This window comes from Megascapheus bottae, chromosome 30, assembly GCF_031878675.1.
Source record: "Megascapheus bottae isolate mThoBot1 chromosome 30, mThoBot2.hap1, whole genome shotgun sequence".
NCBI classification, from domain to species: domain Eukaryota; kingdom Metazoa; phylum Chordata; class Mammalia; order Rodentia; family Geomyidae; genus Megascapheus; species Megascapheus bottae.
Window position 1 is genome coordinate 13,852,530 of NC_143538.1, and position 17,745 is coordinate 13,870,274.

The window sequence follows — 17,745 nt, forward strand, 5'->3', positions numbered from 1 at the left end:
GCTTGAACTTAGGGCCTGTCAGTCGTGCTCAGCCTGTTGCTCATGGCTGGTGCTCTACTACTTGCAACATGCCCTGAGGTCTAACATTTTTTTTTGCTGATTAATTAGATATGGAGTCTTGTGGGCTTCTCTTAATTTTGAACCACACGGATTCCCTAGTGTCAGCTTCCTGGGTATCTGGGGAGGACAGGCCTGAGCCACGGTGTCCAGTCGGCTGCGTGTCCATGCAGGCTCCGGCTGTCCTTTGCACAGCTCTCCTTTCCAAGCCCATCCTTGGCTCAGGCATGGGGCAGCTCTTTCCTGGAGAGGAGAGCACTCCACAACATCTCTCCCTGCAGGAGCAGGTTGATCTTGGTATTTTTAAGTCTCCTTCCTTCCTGACTCCCTGTCATTCTCCCAAACACAGCCTCAGCTGTGTTCCTATAACATTTTTAGGGTTTAGAAGTCATGGACTAAACTGGGTGTGGCCTGGACAAGGCTGTACGAGTCCTGTCACATTTTCCTCCCCAGCTCATCCCCACCCGTTATTAGTAAGTAATTCCCTTCCTCTGCCAAGACAGAGGCCTCAGCAAAGCCCTTATCACCAGGCAGTGACACTTTGCATGGTCATCCTTGGGAGAAGATGATCCAGACTTTGTTTCCTCTTCCAGGCCTTCTGCAGGGTCTCCACAGAGGGGATTTAGACCATCCATTTCTCTCTGTAATATCTGAATTTCTTCCCAGAAACTTCCCCATTTTTGCTGACTTGCTGTTCTCTTAGTTTTGTATTTTTTCTTTAACGAATAAAATCACTCATATCAATAACAGTAAAAAAAACCAAACACGTTATAATGACAGTTACATGAGAACAAACAAGTGTATGTAGAATGGATGAGTGAGTGAATGGATGAATGAATGATGAGCGGATGCCAGGCAGGGTTTCTTGGGCAAAGATGAGCCCACATGCCACTCTGCACTGTGGTCCTGGTGTCAGAACTAGGGAGTGAAGATGAACAAGTAAGTTCCTGCCCTGGGGGGCTCCCTGGATAGTGGGGTGATCCGGGCTTGCTCAGTCTGCCGGTGTTCTAACAAAGGGGTGTATGTACAGCGCCTGTGGAAGTGCAGAAGGATGTGACTAACGCTGCCTTGGGGCCTTGGGAAAGTCTCCGAGAAGCTGCGACAGCAGGGCTGGGCCTCGAGACACTCCCTTTCCCAGCACAAGCCTGACTCCCAGGTTGGGGACAGCATTGCTCAGGCCCGACATGTCCTTTTCCCCAGACACCTGTACGTCGAGAAAAGAGGGCACTACTGATTACTTCTTTTCCTCCCTCTGAAAGAAAGGCTCCTCACCCCTTCCCCAGTCGTGGAGACAACACTCAGTGCAGGCCTGACACCGATGATGGGTCATTGAGCCAGGGCACCCGGAGGACTGGGTGGTCAATAGGAATTGGTCCAGCCCCACCCCGGCAGTGAACCCCACGGGAAGTGGGTCTCCCAGGCCCTGTTTGGCCTCCACTTGATGATTGCAGATGCTGTTAACACCTGGGTGGACAGCGCATGAGACATCTGAGTTAGAACTACTTAGCTTAGTTATTCCAAATGTCTGCCCATTTACTATATAATAAATAAATGGTTTGCTGTTTTAGGGGTCATATTTGAGGATACTTTGTTACACAGCAGTAGATAATTGATACATGAATACATTGTTATTCTGGCAGAGCTTGATTTCTTTTTTTTCTTTTCTTTTTTTTTTTGCCAGTCCTGGGACATGAACTCAGGGCTTGAGCACTGTCCTTAGGCTTTTTCCTCAAGGCTAGCACTCTACCACTTGAGCCACAGCACCATTTCTGGCTTTTTGCTGTGTATGTAGTACTGAGGAATCGAACCTGGATCTTCGTGCATGCTAGGTAAGCATGCAGAGCTTGATTTCTGACAGCTATCCAGAAAAAAAACCAGGCCAAGAGACTTCATGGCTAGAGAGTATGTGTGTAGGGCAGAGCTCTTCTCAGAGCTTGGAGAACAACCCAGAATGTCTTCTTAAATTGAGAACTAGTGGGATGAGTGCCCATATTAAGAACTAGTTCACTGGCTCCCTGAACCTCTCTTCCAGCTCCATGGAGGTTAGTGCTTTGCAGACAGGACCGTTTTGACCTAGAACACTGAAGAGACAACAAAATGGTTGTGCCTGGTTTTGTTCTTTCCAGAAATAGAATCATGTTCTTGTGTCTGGCTCCTAATACTCAACATTGTATTTATGAGATAGATTTAAATTGTTGCATGTAGCTGTGGATTGCTCATTATAATTACCCCCGAGTATTCTATTGTGTGGAATCCCACAATTCTTTTATTATCCCTCAACTAGCGATGGGGACTTGGATGATTTCCAGTTTGGGATATTACAAATAGTCTGACTAAGAACATGTCAAGGTAAGTTTTATGATGCCTGTGTCTAAAGATTGACAAACAAATATGAATTGACTTTCCCGGCTTGCCTTTTGGATACAGCAGAGAAGCCGAAGGTTGAATTGAAATAAATTAAGATAAATTAATTGAAATAAATATCCCCATTAGCAAATCCAAACCACTGCATCTAAAGAACAGCACGGGAGGTTCCCATAGGAGCCACATCTTCCTGTTTGTCCCCAGAACTGTGTGGGGTGTGCAGGGCTCTGGCAGGGAACCGGCCCTGCTCCCCAGGAGCTTTCTTGAAGATTACAGTGCTGGATGCGGGATCTGTCAAGCTCATCTGGGCCACCACTGAACTTTCGTCCCAAGTGAAAGTGCCTGTCCCATAGCACTGTGGATGAACGTGAACGAAGGACAGCCTGACTCGAAGCAGAAGCAGTCCAGGTGCTCTCGAGGACGGTCCTGAAATGGTTAAGCAGCAGATTCCCAGGAATGCTCGCCACAGGAAGCTTGGTGAAGTTGATGATATCTGCACCGTGGGGGAGACATTTTCAAGTTGTTCTCAGCCTGGAAATAGTTCCCCTCACCCCCCAAAAAAGTACAGTAAAAGCTTCCCATGGGTTCAGCGAGTCAGATGCTGACAGTGGCATGAGGCACTGGACCTTTAAGTCTAACCCCAGCAGAGCTGCAAGAGAAGGCACAGCGGGGCTGCCCAGTGAGTGTGCCTCCTCTCCGTCCCCCTCCGTGATGACTATGATGAGGGAGGGCGGCGGCGGGCAAGGCAGGGGACTGTGTCCACTCAATCTGATGACAGCTGTGGCCAGTTTTAGAGATGGGGTACTGGGGTACTTAGCGGGGTTGAATCTTGTCTCCTGCGGCCTTTCCTCTTGCAATTTCCTGAGGACAGAGTGGGGCCTGCAGCAACTAGCTTTGGGTCTGACTAAGCGATTCTTCTGGAGAGAAGCAAGCTACAACGAAGGCCTCATTCCTGAACAGGCGTTAAGACCCAGGACAGGCGGAGCAAGGAGCTGAGCTGGGCCTCTTGGGCCTGAGTGTCGTTTAAAGACATGGGGTCTCTGGATGAGGGCAGGTGGCTGGACATGTGAAAACCTATGATCTTGGTTTCGGAAACAAGGTCAGATTCAGAGACCAGAGTTTTCCTGTGGGGATGCATTCTTTCTCAACAGGGAAATATTAGCACTAGAAAAGAGAATCCCCCTACATGCTTTTGGTGTTATGCAGTCATTTAATCCCTGCCTGACCTGGGGGTCCCCAAGCAAGCATGTGGCAATTTGTAAAATCTCTTGTCCATTGCTTATGGTGAGATATTTGTTACACCAGTAAGACCCTCAAAGTGCGGTTTTTGCTTCTCTGTGGTGACAGATGTCAGAAGAGTGGGTGTCTTCAAGGGTGGGCTATCCCTGGGAGAGGAGTCAGGGAGCCCCTGGGTTGCTGGGGGTGGTCTGAAGATCAGCTGGCAGCTGTGGGTGTAGCCCAAGTGGCAGAGGACCTGAAGTCAATGTCTAGCACTTCAAAATAAAAAATACACCCCCTGTTCCCCCCCATCCTTGGCCCAGGTGGTAGCTCCATGATAAGGCCGCGGAGCTCGAGACCCACCTGGCAATGTACACTCCATCTGAAAAAGAAAAAGGTTCGTGCTTTTCATTCCACCCAAGGTGGAACCCCACCAAAAGGAAAAGATAACCATTTTAAATGTGGTTTCTGTTGCTTCAGTAAACTAGTAATTCAGGAAGCGTGCTTTGATTTCCAAAGGCTAGAACACAAGTAACATCTGGTATTTGGGGCCATCTCTGGGCTCTTATCTAATAAAACAGTGACTTTTTAAGGGTCACAGATGATTTTTTTCTCTCTCTGCTAGTCTTTTTTTTTTTGCCAGTCCTGGGCTTGAGCTCAGGGCCTGAGCCCTGTCCTTGGACTTTCTCAAGGCTAGAGCTCTACCACTTGAGCCTCAGCACCATTTCCAGCTTTTGTCTATGTGGTACCAAGGAATCGAACCTGGGTCTTCATGCATGCTAGGCAAGCACTTTAACCACTAGGACAAACTCCCGGCCCCTTTCTGCTATGTTCATGGCAGATGTGGACATGTCACTTGCGATGTAGAGCTGAGGCCCTGATGAAATTGGAAAAGCATGTGGCGATCAAAATCACTCGAGTGAATGCAGACACTTCCTGCCACTCGCCAGATGTCACTGATCTGTGCGTGACGCCCCTTTGGGCCCACGTGCTAACACTGTCCAATTGTGCACAGATGTGTGGCCTGTCAAGGGGGGAAGATGCAGGCAGTGGCCCATGCCAGGTGTCTTTCAAGCATGGCCCAGCCTATGGTGCGATGCACGGAAGCGTCGTGTCAGCAGGAGTGTGTCACCAAGACACAGGCCAGGACTGGTTCCGTGGTGACAGAGCTCAGTGATCTAATGTGTGTACTCATGCCACAGTTGTCAGGTTGTGGATTCTCGTCAGTTTGATTCCGAGGCTGCCTGGATACCCTAGGTCACCGCTCCCCTGATCCAGGGCAGACAACGCCCTTTCCTCTACCCTGCTTGGGCCAGTGCCGAGCTGTGGAGTGTCAGCTCCGTGGGATTTTGGAGGATCTGGAATGTGGCTGGCTTCATGGCAAGCTGATCTGGGGAAATGACCTAATGGCCAGGTTCACTGTCCTGGCGTGGCTCAGGCTGCTGCCTGCCTAACCTTCCCTTCCCACCCTGAGCCTAAGGCTTCCACCTATGCTCCCTTCCTGTACTAAGCCCAAGTGTAGAATGGCCCCGATGTACTGAACTCACCGGGGGCGGGGGGCTCACACACTTTGCAGGAACCCCACCTATTGTGATCAAAGAGGAGTAAATATGTGGGTACACAGACAACCCTCTGTGTGATTGAGAGGAACCCGGCAACCATATACCGTGTCATTCAGGAGACAGATGTAAAGACCCTGACAGACACCCTGGGGCAGTCTCTGGGTACTTGATCAGTGAGAGCCAATTCTGTGGTGAGACAGAAGTTGACACGTATGGTTGTGCACGGTGGAATGGGCTGGGCGTGGTTCTCATGGAGAAAGCAGCTCTGGGTGCTCCTTCCCATAAGTTGCTCAGAAATGACCATGGAGAGTTCTGCTGACCCCCGACTGCTGTGGAGTTTGTTGATGCTGTATGAAGATACTGCCCAGGTAAGCCCATCAGTTTTGGCAAAGGCACACACCTGTTCTCTTTCCATCCAGACACCAGGAAGGCCAGACCAACTTCAGTCATCACCCCAGCCCATCCCAAACCCCTGCCTTCCTGTCTTTCATTTAACCATGGCTCTGGTTGCTTAAAATCTGACCCCTGGGTGGCTGACATTGTGTAGGAGGTGTCTGTTTCTTTTAAATATAGCATTCCGTATGCTGGGGCTGCGTGTGCCACCCAGTCACCTTTTGGGAACTAACACCAAAAGCAGTCACCAACAGATGGCTGAGCTTTATGTTTGTGGAGCAAGATTCTGCTCCTGGCAGAGACACCCCAGGGACGGCCACGGTAATACACAGCCGGGGCTCCCCACCAGGCATTTGCTTGGCTTCAGAATTTGTTTTTGTGCTTACCTCCAGAATACAGATCTGCCTAAGGCAGTGGGAATTTGTGAAACTCTGGATAAATGATCTGCTCCTTAGAGGCCTGACTCAGGCCGAACCAAAGGCGTCTTAATCTTCTCTGCCACTTGCTCAGACCCAGGCTGGACTCTAGCATGAGCTGGAGGCAGTGCCAGCTTTCATGGCTTCCCTGATCACTGAATGAAAACTTGAAGGATGCCAACACGGGTCTTCTCCAATGCCCCACATCAAACCCCCGCCCCCCGTAAGCGGGAAATTCATATCCCAGCCAAGTTCCTGTTTCTTATTTTTGTCATCCCCAGCCTCTTTGAAAACCCTACAGACTTCCATGTAATTTCACACCTGTGATGGCTAGATTTTATGTGTTAGTGTGTCTAGCCTACAGAGCCCATTTGTCTGGTTAAACAAGGGTTTGAAGATTGTTAGGGGGTATTTTGCAGGCATGCTTAGTGTCTACACTGAGTTGATTTGAGACTCCCTTTAGTAGGGGTGCCTTTATTCAATCACCCAAAAGCCTTAGGAACAAAGAGTCAGATTTCCCAAGAAAAGAAGTATTTTACCACAGGATTATGAAGTTCTTGCAAGAGTTGCCTGTCTCACAGGCCTGCTGTGTAGATGAAGACTTGATGATCCCTCCCTCAAATGTGTGAGCCAGTCTCCTTGAAAAAAGACTCCCTCTCTCTCCCTCTCTCTCTCTCTCCTCTCTCTCTCTCTCTCTCTCTCTCTCTCTCTCTCTCTCTCTCTCTCTCTCTCTCTCTCTCTCTGCCTTCCAATTGCTGGAATCCGCTGGAGAAACATCTCTTCATAGGTGGATAGGGTACATGAATACGTATGCCCACACAGACATACATCTCAGCACATCCACAGTTCTTTAGAGAACCCGGAGGTACAATACAGTTTCCATTTACGTTTCCTCAGCTTGTCTGTTTCCTTCATCTCCTGACACTGCCTGTCAGCTTTCTTCTTCTGCCTGAACCATGCACACAGCCTTCTTCCCTCATTCTGCATGTTTTCAAGGAGATCTGGCCTCTGCATTCAGGAACATGCTCCTTCCTTAGCTTGGCCTCACATGCAGGCAGGACCAGAGGGGGCTCAGGGAGATGAACCTCCATCTTGACATTGTGGTGCCCTGTCTTTAAACCAGGTCCTGGGTCCTGCACAGGACAGCCTGGGCATCAGGAAGAGCCTGCCTGATGTCTTCCACAGTGGCCCAAATGAGCTAATGAGGTTATCAGAGTTGACCCTAACTCCCTGATTGCTTCTCGTATCTGACACCTCTTTGCTAGCGCATCTTCTAACAGTGTGGATTTGGGTGGTGGACATGGAAAGGGCCTGTCATTTTACATAGGTATTTATTTCCGAGTTGTACTCATCTATAAACCTAAGTCAGTTAACGGAGTAGAGTTGATTCATTAGGGGGAAAAAGGCCTTTAATTTCCAGAAGTCCTGGGATATGATTTCTTTAAAGGCAGCAAGCAATTGGTGCTGGAAGTTTGGTCTAGTGGTAGAGTGCTTGCCTAGCATGCACAAAGACCCACATCCAATTCCTCGGTACCACATACATAGAAAAAGCCAGAAATGGTGCCGTGGCTCAAGTAGTAGAACTCTAGCCTTGAGAAAGCCCAAGAACAGCGCTCAGGCCCTGAGCTCAAGGCCTGGGACTGGAAAAAAAAATTAAAAAAGAAAGCAGCAAACAAATAAGCCAAAAATGCCCCCCCCCCAACCCTTATGAATTCAAGGCAGTAATTGCTGTGTGCTTGGATTTATTTGTCCTTCCAGTGGTTTCTTACCAGTCCCAGGCTAAGCGCTGAGCCCAGAACTCTTGGGACCCAAGCTGGTAGAAGAAGGCAGCCCCACCCTCAGGAGCTCCCATCCAATGGCAGACCGGCCAGTGCTGGATAATTACTGCACAATGTGGTGAGTGTTCTCCTCCTGGAGGGGGCCGGTAGCCGGGGGAGGGAGTGACTAATTTCTGACTGCCTGGGGGCCTTCGGGACTTGAAGCCTTAACAGGAGTTCACATGCCTGGCGAGGGGCAGGCAGAGGGAAGGGGTCCAAGTTCTATCTTGGACCATGGTTCCATCAGATTGCACACTTACCAGAGCTGCTGACTGGAGCCAGGTGGACAAGCAAAAGTTGGCTCTTCTGCCTTTTACTCTTCTCTCTTTCCGAGAGGGACGCTAATGAACAACAGTGGCCAAGAGGCAGGTGAGAGGGAGGAGGGCGCTGTAGTGGCCCGGCTGGATGGCCCCTCTGAATCCTGTGGCCTGGGCCATCGAAGTCACCAAGGGGAAAGAACCCTGACTGACTGCATGGCTTCTCCATCCGGCCGGGCCCTGGGGTGGGGGTTACCTCCTCTAAGGGAGCCACTGGGGCCTGCTGCATCAAGAGGACTTGATACTATGTAGACACGGATTCTTAAGACAAGAAGTAACTGCTCTGCAGAGAGTGGGTGCTGCTAAAAACCTGTTGCCCGTTAATTGCTGTGGGGTGGACGATGCCAAGGTATCTTAATTCAAATCTTACCTCACCATCCTGGGGAACGGTGTAAGGATGGTCCACCGTTCCAAGAAGAAAATTAAAGGCTGCTCCTGAGATGAGCAGTCGTTGGGATGAAAGAAAACACATGGTTGCATTTAGAGATCAGATCTCGACAAGACAGGGCACCACCTCCCGCCCAGAGAGGATACAAAACTGGAATTTATGTCAGGGTGCTTGGCCTGGCCGTGGCACCCAGCAGGGCATCTCGACACACATTCCTGGCGCTAATTAGCTCTCCCCCTAATTGCCATGGGCGCCCATTTTACTGATGGGAGAGCTGACACCAAGGGGGAAGGGAACAAAGGTGTTGTCAAAGAAGAACGATGACCCATCTGCCTAGGTGTTTGCCCAGTGTGGGATGTGTGTGGGGGTGGGGGGGCAGTGTCTGGTTACTCTGGCTGGAGGGCACTGCCCTGTTTGCCATTGGGCTCAGAGTGTCTGCCCTCTGGGGGTTTGAATTTGGAGTGACCATGAGGGGGTCTGTGGATGCTCATCAGATCACTGTGCCTTAGCACCAGTGCAGTGGCTTGGGGTATGGCCTCCCAGCCAGCTCCTGTGCCCATCCAAGTGTGTGTGTGTGTGTGTGTGTGTGTGCATGTAGTAAGGGCATTTTAAAAACCAGGAATGGAGCCCGGTGCAATGATTCACACCTGTAATCCTAGCTATTCAGGAGGCTGGGATCTGAGGATCGAGGTTCAAAGCCAGCTCAGGCAATACAAAGCCCAGAGACTCTTATCTCCAATTAATCTCTAGAGGATGGGAAGTGGGGCTGTGGCTCAAGGGTAGGGTGGTAGCCTTGAGCTGAAGAGCTCAGGGACAGCACTCAGGCCAGAGTTCAAGCCCCATGACAAAAGCAAAACAAAACCAAAAACCAGGAGTGGGATTCTTCCCCACACATGATTCTGACTCTTACTTCATTTCCTCTCTGGGTACTGCTGTCTGAGTACAGCTTTTCCTGACACCCCTACTCTGGGTCATTCTGCATATGCAGAGGTATCAGCGTTATGGACTTCCTGCAAAATGCTGGACATTACTCTCTTTAAATAGTGCTGCAAATACCAGATCTATGTGCAGGTGTGCATTCACACACTGTCCATACACTCAGGCTGTGACAGTGACATCACTGTTTGTCACACCTTGCTTGGCCAGCAGAGGAAATCTGTATACTCCAACAGTGTCAGTCCATTGGCTTTGCATAAGCATAGTGCTACCCACAATGGCCAGAAGCTTTCCACCTCCATTCTGGGGTACCTGAGACCCCATTCTAGTGCATGTGTGTGTAAGGACACACACACACACACACACACACACATACCCCTCATTGGATTTATTTTTCTTTCATATCGTCCTGCAATTTCAATTAGTACACGTAGCACAGAATAATTAAAACCAAACCTGGGCTGTGCCTGGAATTCGGCCCCTTGGCTCTGAGTCTGAGTCATCTTTCCCCAGCCAGAGACTTTCCTCTGGTCAGGATCTGCCCCAGGGGGGCTGGGGCGGGAAGACAGGAGGGGGCAGGGGTTGGCTCTCCCAGGAGCCTGTCCCTCTTCCTCCTGCCCCACGCTCTCCTCTGGTTGGGACTCTCTCCCATGAAAGGCGAGGCCTGCTGGGACACGAAGCATCCAGGGAAGAGCCTCCAGGCGAGATTTCCCATAGACAGTTTGGCCAAATCCATAAATTAAGTTGAAAATTTGATCCAGCTTGCTGCCAAGTGGGGCTAATTAATTTCTGTAGAGACTGATGAACAGGAAGCCCGCAGTTCACATTATTTCATCAACAATTAATTCACTAAGCTTCGATTCATTACTTTCCTGGCATCCGCCATCCTCAACAGTGCTGTGCAGGGAGCCGGGCTATTTTAAGCCTGGGAGGGAGCTCGGGGCCCAGTGCCTCCCTGCAGGTGAGGTGCTGCCCATTGTGGGGTGTTTTGGAGACCCCGGCAGGCAGGCCTCGGTGACCAGCTGCCTTCCAATGTCACTGCCTTGCTAACGAACTTCAGCCCCAGGCCCCCATCCAGAAGGCACTTCCAAAGATGGGAATTTGGAGCTATAGCTCAGTGGGCTTCAGCCTGGTGCCCCAGTACCTTCTCCCTTCCAGTTCTGCTCCGGGCATGGTCCCCAGTGCAGACCTCCCAGCCAAGCTGTGAGCAGGTGCTTTCTGCAGTCCCGGGGTACCATCAGCGAAGGCTTCCTAGAGGAAGAACCATGTAAGGACCCACAGGACCTTGTTTTGTCACAACTGCACAGTCAGTTCTTAGCAGAAGCCCTGAGTGGATGGTCAGCACCCAGGAGAGGAGAGAGGAGAGAAGAAGGAGGGATGGGAGAGTGGAAAGAAAAAGTCACTCGACAGAAACCTGAGATGGGCACGAGAAAGGGGTTGGAGCGGGTGCCAGGCTGGGCTGGACACCACGTGCGCAGTGTGCTCCTCTGTCCACCGTTTGGTGGGGTGGACATAACCTAGAGCCCGCTCCAGGATGGCAGCATTCTATCTCAGGCCAAGGAACCCCGTGGGAATGTGTCCCACGCTAGCCAGGTGCAGGCTGGCGCACAGTGAGGCGGTCAGGTTGGTTCACCTGGCCAGGCTCCACCCTCACCATGGAGAAGAGGCCAGGAGGAAGAAGCAGGGCCAGGAGAATCTGGCTCCGACTCCTGGCAGCAGCTCGACACTTGCCATTTTCCCTGTTCACAAAGTTTCCTTTTTGTCTGGGCAGAGCAGCTCTTGCGGCTCGTCGGTTAAGATGGGAAGAAATGGTACCAGATGAAAGGCAACGCCCTTGCTCAGCCTGGGCCTCCGCCCGCTGGGAAAGAAGCAAAGCCTCCCGAGGGGAAGCGAGCCCATCCTGCAAACCCTGAACACCTTCTAGATTAGGAAGAACAGCCTAAAGGAAGTCGGAGGTTTGTACACAGCAAGGAGCTTTTGGCCTAGTGTGTGTGTCTGGGGCATGGTGGGCAGGTGACATGTTGACTGTGTGTTTAGGGGGTGCTGGGCCAGAGGGCCTGGCACAAAGGCAGCTCAGCACAGCCTCAGACCCCCGGAGGCCCAGGGTTGGCCAGGCAGGGGGCGAGGCAGGGGCTCCAGTGGAGAGCAAGACTGTTACTGAACCAGGGACAGGGCCCAGATGGAGAGTCTGGCATTAAAGAGGGAATGCTCAGAAAGACTAAAAGTCGGAGGCCCCCTGTGGCCCAGCCTTGCTAGTCTTGGCTGTAGCCCTGAGGGGTGTCAGTCAGCACACACTTAGCAGCGCCCCACCTACCTGTGTTTGTATCAGCCTTGTCCTGCACGGCCAAGCTTTGGGCTCAGCCCCGGTGCCCATTGCCCCGTGAGTGGACAGAGGAAATATGACATCATTCAGCTGTAGAGAAGAGTGAAGTTGTGATAGCAGAGTTGTTCAGGTGGTAGAGAACCTGCTTAGCAAGAGCAAGGTCCTGAGTTCAAACCTCAGCACCACACACACACACACGCACACACACGCACACAGAAAAGAAATGACAGGTCATCTGCAGGGAGACGGGTGGAGCTGGAGACTATTGTGTCAGGTGATATAATAAGCCAGAGTCACAAAGCCAAGAACCACATTTTCTCTCCTATACAGAATCTAGATCTAAATAAAACAGACAGGTAAAATAAAAGGATATGAACATAAAAAGGGAATATTTGGCTCTGTGGGGGATCCAGCAGAAGGGAGGGGAGGAGGGGAGGACCGAGGGTGTTGGGAGGGGATATAATCAAAGTATATTGTGTGTAGGCATGAAAATTAAAAAAAGTTTTTCCAGAAAGTTTAAAAAGGGGCTAAGAAGGAGTTCTAGAAGGGATAAGCAAGAAAAATGTGCAAGAGTACCAGGACAAATCCCTCAGTGTGCACAAGTAATACATCTCAGTATGGAACGGTTACTAAAAATATGGCCCACTGGTGAGTGCCTTGAGACAGGGAATTGTCCTGTGTCTTAAGATCAAATCAAAGACCATCGCCAAATGGCCACACATAGGCCAGGTGCAGCCATGAGGGGTGGGGGAGTCAAGCACATCTTTTATGATAGCACAAAATGAACAGATTCAAAATGAAAGATCCAGTGACAGTGAATGCATCATCCCAACAGAGCTTCTCTGTCTGGTCCTGAACACTGCTATTCCTGCAAAGTAAGACTCCTACCCATTCAACAGAGCCCCTCCCCTGGCTGCCCCTTTACCAGCTCCCAGAGAGCGAGCCTTTGCATCCTGTCTGTAAGGCTTGGTCTCTTCTGATTACCCCTTCCACCTCCTCTGCCTCCTCTGCCTCCTCTGTCTCCTCTGCCTCCTCTGCCTCCTCTGCCTCCTCCTCCTCCTCCTCCTCCTCCTCCTTCCTCCTTCCTCCTCCTCCTTCCTCCTTCCTCCTTCCTCCTCCTTCCTTTTCTCTTTGGCTGGTACCAGGTTTTGAATTGAGCCTCATACTCTTATTTAGCTTCCTTGCTTGGTTGGCACTCTACCCGTTGAACCATGCCTTCAGCCTGGCTTTATGCTGGTTACTTTGGAGATGGAGTTTTTCCGATTTTTTTTTTGCCCAGACTGGCCTTGAACTCTTATCTCCAGAATTCGTCCCCGGAAGCTAGGATTATGGTGTGAGCCCCTGGCCCCGGCTTTGTGCTTCCTTCCTCTCTGCGGCAGAATACTCACTCATGCATGCTGTGTTTGCTATATCCAGGTGCTGTGTCAGAAAGTGCTGCTTTGAACACATAGTGGCCTGAAGACTGATTTTCCCTCCTTGGGGGAGTATATCTCACGTAGAATTGAGGAACAATACGGGGTAGGTTTAGGTTTTCAATTTTCCGGAGTGGCGGCCCCATTCACAATCACATCTACAGCAGAACTTGGTTTCTGATCACAGCACCACCCGGAGGGAGGGCAAGAGAGGCTTTTGTGAGGTCAGTTGTGATGTTTGTTCTGGGGATGGAGAAATTTCCCATTGAACAAACATGAGAGAATGCCTAAAGAAGGGAAGAGAGTCTAAGCTGAGCATCGGATGGTGAAGCTGGCTGTGGTGACCCCTGAAGCAGCTTTCCATCATTCACAAATGGAGAATCAGAAGAACGTATACAGGCTAGGAAGGTAAAGGAAACACACTTCTGAGAAGTATCTACTGTGAAAACCTGCAGAGCATCTGCTGGTTCTCTCTATAAAAACTCAGGAACGCTTTCCAGAGAGGAAACCTGAGTGAAGATGAAAGAGAAACCATGGAGGATTCTGGGTGATGCCATGACAGGATGCAGTGATCCACTGTGGCCGTGGGGTCTGAGAGCACAGTGGGAGCAGAGGGAACACCAGATCCATTTCCTCCTGTGGGATGGACGGGCGGCGGGGACCGGAGGGGAGGGAGCACCCGGCACAACGCTTGATTCTTTTACTGGAAACATTTACACATTTTCACCTGCCTGGAAAGTTTGGGACTGGCACCTGCTCAAGGACGTGCTGGCTCACTCTCCAGCCCTTCCATTCGGTAAGTTTCTCTTTGGTCGACTCGCTATGTGGGTTGTAGGGAAAGTTATGTTCCAGGTCTGGGGTGTTTACTGGTGATGGAGAAGGAGCAAACAGTGGGACCTTTCTATTGATTATCTTTCTCCAATTAAAAACAAAATAAAGTACCTTGTATTTTTTGGTGGGGTGGCCACCTGTGTGGCTAGGATAGCAGGGGCAAGCCACCATATCTTGCTTTACTGGTTGAGGTGGGGTCTTGTGAACTCTTCTCTCCTAGATTGGCCTGGAGCCTTGGTTTTTCGGAAACGTGCCTTCATTATCTTAGCCTCTGAAGTAGCTGAAGTTTACAGACATGAACCACTGCTCAGGAGAGTCTCACGGACTTTCCTGCTTTGAACGGTGATCTTCCGATCTCAGCCTTCTGAGGAGCTAGGATGACAGGGGTGAGCCACCAGCACCTGGCCACACTGCATTTTTCCAGCCACTTGTACCCTTAGTATTTGAATACTCATGAGCAGGGTATTGGCTTCAGAGCCTCACAGACCAGAGAATGCCGGGCGGGATGGACCGAAGGTGGCGGCTATGCCACACAACCCAGCCCTAATCTGAACATGGCCGGTTGGCCTTCAACTAGGCAGAAATCCCGCCGGTGGTCCAAAGGCTGTGGTCAGAGAGGAGAAAAAGGGGAGAAAACATTTGTTTACTTGTCAGTAGTATGTGCGCAGACACACAGCCACCGTGCTTCTTCCTCACCTCTGCTCACCTCCACAGCCCTGGCCCCAGCTCCTAAAATAGCTTCAGATGGCTCATTCGTGCATGTCAGTCTTCCTGGGCTGTGAGGCCCGCCTCCTGGCTTGATTTCTGCCTCTACTCCACTGCATAGACTAGCAACAAACAAGTTCTTGTTGAGTGAATGAATGAATGAATGAATGAAAGAGTGGACATTTGTTGTGGTTATGAGGAATAAAAGACAGAATTTACACACTATTTTTGTCTGAGAGATTTCTTTGAAAGCTTTCTTCAATGAAAGGTTGGCATTTTGTCACCTGACTTTGATCTTATATATTTTTCAGGGAGAGGAGGAGGAGGAGGAAGACTAGGGACTTGATGTGACCTAGAAACTGGTTCTGTGAGTTTGTCTTTGGGTTGGTTCTTTGTGTGGGGAGGGTTCAATAATCGCCATTTTGAGGAGTCCTGCAGGAGTGGGTTCTGGTTGATGATTAAGTTTTGATTAGGAATACAAGAATATTTATTACCACGTCGATCTTACCTAGAGTTACTTGATCTGATAGTACCTGGAGACCTTGAAGAGTGGTGAGAGGAGCAAAAAGTAAAGCAAAGGTAAGCACACCTATTCTTCTTTGTGTAAGAATTCTAGATAGCAGAGGGGACTTGTTGCATGAACAGTGCCTGGCCCACTGGACAACCTGTCTTTGCACCCATTAAAATACCTTATAGCAGTGTAAACATGATTATGCCATAGTGTTCAGTCAGAATCAGAAACAAAAAGAGAGGCAGGACCAAAGTTGTAGCTACAGGATAACAACTGGGTTGATGGATGCCTCGTCTGGTGGTCTGGTGGGCCTGGCTTCCCTCTTCTGCTGCATGTCTTATCACAACTCCTCTGCCCTAGCCTCTGCCATCTGCCCTCTGCCCTCTGCTCTCGGTCCTCCAGTTATCCTAACCCACAGTTCACTCACAGTTCCCCCCACAACTGCTTTCTCTTTCCTAGGTAACTCTTCTTGATTCTGACCACCTCTTCCCTTGGCAAATCTTTCCCTAAGCCCAAGACAGAGGAAATGCTGTAGGGATGTGCTTCCAGGTCACGGACTTGCTCTTCTGGGGGTTGTGAGCTGTGTGGAAGGGAAAATTCCCTGCCTTGGAAATAGTCTGCACATGGGCAATGGCACTCCACTTACATGAGGTAAGATTTAAAGTGACCCCAATCTTCCACGCTATGATGAAAGCAAACAGAAGCAGAGAGGGTGGGGAAAAGGAAGGAAGAGGATAAAAGGAAAGGAGAAGAATGGGAGAGAAAAGGGAGGAAGGACGGAATGGAGGGAGACAGGGAGGTAGGAAGGGAGAAAGGAAGGAAGGAAGGAGGGCAGGAAGGAAGGAAGGAAGGAGGGCAGGAAGGAAGGAGGGAAGGAAGGAAGGAAGGAAGGAGGGCAGGAGGGCAAGAAGGAAGGAAGGAAGGAAGGAAGCAAGCAAGCAAGCAAGCAAGCAAGCAAGCAAGCAAGCAAGCTAGCTGCCTTGTAGCCGTCTTATGTTCCTGTTCTGGGACCCACGGAGCTTGGTGGTCTCAGAATTGTCCAAGGGCCTCCCCTACAGTTCTCACACAGGCTTAAGCCTTGGGAAGATGGTCGGTCAGTCATTGCTGATGGTTGAGCACTGACTTCCAAGTTATAAATAAAAGCAACCAAACATCAAACGTAGGAGGCTGGCCAGCCTCCTGTCACACACCTTTAATCCTCGTCACTCTGAGCGTTGAAGCAGTCCGGGCAAAGCGTGGCTCAAGCGGTAGGACTCTGGCTGTCAGCAAGCAGGTAGGTCCTAAGGCACCAGAGGGAGGCTGTGGTCGGGGAAAGCACTGAGGAGCATTTGGTGACACCCATCCCATCCCCTGAGCAGACGCAGAGGCCCAGTCACAGAGCCTCGGTAGCCGCTTCACAGTAAACCTCAAACTCCCAGGGCCCTGACCACGGATACAGGCAAGTAGAGACAAGGAGCGGGAGGGGAAGGTGGGGAATGAGGCCTGTGAGCCCCACCCAAGCTCTTCTTTCCCATGTTTCAGTTGGTTAAAACATTATCCTCAAATAGCTGGAGGAGTGGATGTCTCAGCCTGAAGCTGCTGGGAAGAAAAGGTGCAGGTGAAGGTTCCCCACCACCCCATTCCACTGAGCAGACGTGACTGGAAGCTTGGTGAAGGCGGGGCATGACTTGTTCCTTTCTGTACAGAGCCCCATGCAGCAGCTTTTCTGGGCAAGGGAGTAAATGAACAAATCTCAACGTTTAGGAGAGAACTGCACTCCTTCAGTCTCATCACTGTGCACCCGTCTTGAGGTCGACTCTTAAAAAGCCGTACCACAGATGCCTCCGATACGATAGGAAGCCGATGTTGTGTGGGGAGCACCCCATGTTGCCAGTGCCCCCTTTACAGGTCAGATTCCTATTTCTTCTAATGAGCAAAGTTTGGGGCTCTTTCCCGTCTCATTTGCATCTTCTCTGAGACTGCAAATTAGTAGGGTGTACCTCCTGTCTAGACATCTGCAGGTGTCATTTGAATCCTGATTTAAGCTGTTTACACCCCAGGTTGTTTTATTTACCCTTCAACATCAGGCCTCTGCTTAATTAAAGTAGACTTTGGTTCTCCTGGCATGTGTCTGCACTATCCCTGTCTCCCCTCCCCATCCTGCACACACAAGATTTTGCTCTAATTTCCCTAATTCGCCTCTATGCCTCTGCCTGCCACCTGGGCCTGCTTTCCTGGGTGCTGGCCACCGGCCGCCCGGGAGATTCGCATTTACAAGCCTCCCCCCAGGCCAGCACTGAGCTTCCCCAGACGCTAAATCATAATCTTCGTGTTTTTCGTATTTCACATTCTAGCCACAATTTCAACATCTCATCCCCGTGACATTGGGGAATGATAAATCAGCAAACAGGACATCTCCCCTGCACGGACTGGTACCGGGGGCCAGCTGACCTGCCAGCTCCTCTCAGCCCCGCCTGTGGGTTTAACCCTTCCCTTTCCCCAGCTGGCCTGGCCCT

The 17,745-nt window shown here is 50.5% G+C and overlaps 1 long non-coding RNA gene across 2 annotated transcripts; it reads left to right on the top strand.

The window, feature by feature from the left end:
- Positions 1-15,257: 15,257 nt before the first annotated feature.
- LOC150044493 (uncharacterized) lies at positions 15,258-16,817 on the top strand. 2 transcript variants are annotated; one of them, XR_016533185.1, is made up of 4 exons: positions 15,258-15,318; positions 15,710-15,901; positions 16,309-16,523; positions 16,609-16,817. It is a non-coding gene; the product is annotated as an uncharacterized LOC150044493 (long non-coding RNA). The 2 variants fall into 2 exon arrangements; XR_016533186.1 differs by having other exon boundaries at positions 15,264-15,318; positions 15,800-15,901.
- The last annotated feature ends 928 nt before the right edge of the window (positions 16,818-17,745 follow it).